This window comes from Penaeus japonicus, unplaced genomic scaffold, assembly GCF_977035675.1.
Source record: "Penaeus japonicus unplaced genomic scaffold, GWHDUDI00000001_assembly GWHDUDI00000005, whole genome shotgun sequence".
Taxonomy (NCBI): Eukaryota; Metazoa; Arthropoda; class Malacostraca; order Decapoda; family Penaeidae; genus Penaeus; species Penaeus japonicus.
In genome coordinates, this window is record NW_028234407.1 from 3,026,427 (window position 1) to 3,031,426 (window position 5,000).

A 5,000-nucleotide genomic window follows, 5' to 3' on the forward strand; every position below is an offset into this window, starting at 1 on the left:
TATATATATATATTTATATATATATAGATTTTATATATATATATATATATGTTTAATGTGTGTGTGTATACATATATATATATATATATAATATAATATATATATATATATATATAATGTATATAATTTGTATTTTATTGGTATATATATGTATAGATATATCATATATATATACATTATATATACATTTATATATATCATAGTATATATATAACATATATTTTAGTATGGTATATATACATATATATATATATATATATATATATATATATATATATATATATATAAATATATTGTATGTATTAATTAATATACATATATATATATATATAATATATTATATATATATACTATTTACCAATTACACAGTACATTAATATATATAAATATATATATATATATACTATATATATATCTAAATACATAATATTGTACATTATATATTTACTATTTATATATAGATATACTATTATATATATGTATTATGTTTATATATATAAAATATATATAATAGTTATATATATATATATATATGTAAATATATATGTAAATTAGAGATATATATAATATATATATTATATATAATTAGTATAATATATATATATATATATATTAATATTACATACACACACACACACACACACACACACACACACACACACACACACACTCACACACATTTATATATACATAGATATGCGTGTGTATGCATGTGCGTACTTCAGAACATTGCTTCTAAGCATGAAAATTTAGGAAGCATAACTGTAATAAGAAGAACAAACACTCCATTGATAATTCAACTCATCTTCCTCTCCTCCTCCTTCCATCTTTCAATCCATCCTCCTCCCCTCTATCCCCCTCTCTCTCATTCATGCCATCCATCTCCTCTCTCCCCTCTCTCTAATTCCAAGGACTCATCTGCCTTGTCCTCTCTCTGCCATCTTTCATTCCATCTCCTCCTCCTCATCTCCCCTCCTCTCTCATTCATCCATCCATCTCCTCTCTCCCCCTCTCTCTCATTTATCCATCCATCTCCTCTCTCCCCCCCTCTCTCATTCCTCCATTCCATCTCCATCTCTCCCCCCTCTCAGCTCCTTCATCCCCCCAAATGTGCCAGGAGGAATAACGAATAAACAAGCTCTTTCCCCCTCCCTCTCCCCCCTTCCCCTTCCCCTCCCCCCTCGCCAAAGAAGCACAAGTCACAGCCTCCGCGGCGGAAGGGGAGCAAAACTCATCTCAAAACATCAGCATCATCCGCGCCAGACTCACCACGTGTGTAGGTTGGTTGCATCCACGCTCCCTCGGGTCGTCTCAGTTTGGCTGTGGCACTCGTTGCGCGCGGTCGTGTTTGGGAGGAGGGGTGTGTGTGTGTTTTTCGCGCCTCTTTGTCGTTCTTCTCATCCCCCTCTTTACGGATTCTCGACTTTTGTTCTTTGTTTTTTTTGTTGTTTTTTTGTTTGATTCGGAGAGGAAAACAAACAAATAGATAAGAGTGTCGGTTGGATAATTATGGAAATATGATTTTTGAGATACTGTGCGCTGGTAAAAGTTGCTGTACTATATCTATATCGTGAGATAATTTACAAAGATTGTCGACTTGTGATAGACAGTTTTCTACGACAGACAGAAAAGTTTTATTTATATATTACACATGATGAGTGGACTTTGTTGAATTGAATAAACATGCTTCAAACTGGTAAGATATTACACGTTCCTGTTTCTTGAATCGAGAAAAGTAATTTAAAAACATTAATAATGACGGCAACGTTATGTACGTATGTCTGTCATTCTGTCCACACACACACACACACACACACACGCACACGCACACACGCACACAAATACACCCACATTATACATAACTATATAATGATGATAATACTAATGATTATGATATTATTGATAATTATAAGAATATAGATAAAAATAATGATATTCATAATAACCATAACAGCAAAAATAATAGAACTGATTATCCTAATGATGATTATATGTTAGTGAAAATGATGATAATAAAGATAATGATAATGACAGTAGTAATAGGCCTAATGATAGTAATTAAAGGGTTAATGACACTATTAATAATAAAATGATTAACAAAGATAAAAAAAATATAATGATAGAAATAGTAAAAAAAATAAAAAATAATAACTATATTAATCAAATCAAATGTACTGTTAATGATAAGTAATGCGAATGCAATTAATACTAATACTACTAATTATAATGAAGATAGTAATAAGTATAATGATGATAGTGATAACAAAAACAATAACGATAATGATTATAATGATAACAATGGTAATGATAATGACAAATGATGATACTACTAGTAGCAGTAGTAGTAATGATGATAATGATAATAAGAATGATTATGATAATGATGATAATGACAGGGAAAATCAATTTTCTTAATAATGATGATGATGATAATAACGATGATAATGATAATAATAATAATCATAATGATAATAAAGATAGTTATAAGGGTGATAGTAATGTTATTGATAATAATAATAGTTATGGTAATAAGAATGATAATAATGACAATAATGATGCTAATGGAGATAATGATAATGGTGATAGTGATAATAAAAGTGATGATATTAATAGAGATAATGATGAGGATAATGAATGTGATGATGATAAGAATGATAACAGAATAATGATAGAATTATTAAGTATTAGTATTAGTATTAGTATTTTTATTGACATTATCATCATTGATAGTATCATTGTTGTTATTGATATCATTATTGTAATTATTATTATTATCATTTTTTCATTATTATCATCATTATCAACATCTTTATTACCATCATCATTATTATTACCTTTACTATCAGCATTATTAGCAATTGATGGTTATAATGATAATATTGATAATGATAATGATGATAATGATAATGTTATAATAATGAAGATAATACCAACAATATTCAAATAATGACATAAGCAAAAATTATAATGATAAGTAATACTGAATAATGATAATGATTGCAATGATAATGATAATTATACTGATAGTGATGATAATGATTACGATGTTGATGCTTTCTGATGATGATAATGATAATTAAGAAGATAATAATGGTAATGAGGAGGTTTGTGGTAATGATGAATCGATAATGAAGACAAGAAAAATGATAATGATGATAGATATAATGAAAATGATGATGATGGTAATAACAGTAATGATAATAAGGAAAATGAAAATAATGATGATGATGATAACAGTTATGATAATGATAATGATATAAATAATGACGATGATGATAATGATAATGAAAATTGATAAGAGTGATTAACAATGATAATAAAGATAACAAAGATAAGCAATAATAATGATAATGGTAATGATAGTAATGACAAGGAGGATCATGATAATTATAATGATGATAATGATGATGGAAATACAAATATCAATGAAGTAAGAAGATTTATAATGAACAAAAGATGATAGTAAAAATAGGTATAATGATGATAATAATGATATATAATAATAAAGATAATGATAATAATGACATAGATTATGATAATAAAAAATGATGAAAAATATAATGACAATACTAATAATACATGGTAATGGTATAAAGGATGATGAGAATAATAATTCTAATGATATGATGATAATTATGATAATGATAATAGTAAGGATAATGATAACAATGATGACACAATGGATACGAATCATCATAACAACAATGGTGATAAAAAAAAAAACAATAAAACAAAAAAAACATTGATTGACATTCTGATAAAATTGATAATAATAATTTCTGTTGCAGCAACAATTTCAACAAAGGTAATAACGATAACAAAAAATACAATTACGGAAATGATAATCACATAATTATTTCCACAAAGACAAAAAAAAAAAAAAAAAAAAAAAAAAAAATCTGCTATTGCTTTTAAAGTAATAAGGGTACTTCTCCTGCATTGCATATTATTGCCTAATATTGCAATGCCTTTAACAATGTACCATATATTCTCTAATGGTGTACTGTATATATATAGGATAACAATAATTAAATCTACGGAGGTAATTTGATAATTATGTTCCTAATAGGTCGTCACAGCTTAGATTAGATCCGATTTCGAAATATTATGATAAAGCTTCGTTAACTTTTTATATATATATTTATATCAAAATCAGAAATCATATTATTTTATATATCTATATTATAATTTTTTCACTTTTGATGACGTGATAGAAAAAACAATTATCGACCTTTGAATCTAAATCATTTCTTTAAACCCTAAATGGTTGTATTGATAAAACTTAAAAAAAAAAAAAAAGAAGTGTATATCATTGTTAATCGTGGCTTTGTTAATGTAATGATTAAGCCGATTTTTCAACACTATGTGCGTGGGAAGTGAGACAGTTTCATCTCGTATTTTTTAGAGTTGGAATAATGTGTATGTATGTGTAGGAACATGTGCATATAAATGGACACACATACACACACACATTCACATTCGGGGATATGCGAATATGTATTTGTGTTTCTATGTGTGTGTTTGTGTGAGAGTGTGTGTCTATGTGCACATAAATATATACGTATGAATATACATGTACACACACACACACACACACACACACACATGTGTATATATATATATATATATATATATATATATATATATACATATACATACATATAATATATATAATTATATATATGTATATATATATATCTATATATATATATATATATATATATTATATAACAATATACATAACATATATATATATGTATATTATATAATATATATATATATATAATTATATCATATATATATATACATAAATATTATATATATATATATAATATATTTATATATTACATATACATACATATATCTAATATATGTATATAATATAATATATAATATATATATATATATATATATATATATATATAATATACATATATATATATATGTATGTTATATGTTATATATATATATATATATATATATATATATATATATATTAT

General features: G+C 25.5%; 1 protein-coding gene across 1 annotated transcript in view; it reads left to right on the forward strand.

The window, feature by feature from the left end:
* Positions 1–1,328: 1,328 nt before the first annotated feature.
* LOC122258604 (potassium voltage-gated channel protein Shaw) overlaps positions 1,329–5,000 on the forward strand; it is a gene marked incomplete in the record, with an annotated part of 68,423 nt that continues 64,751 nt past the window's right edge. The window contains 1 exon segment of the mRNA XM_086536810.1: positions 1,329–1,696.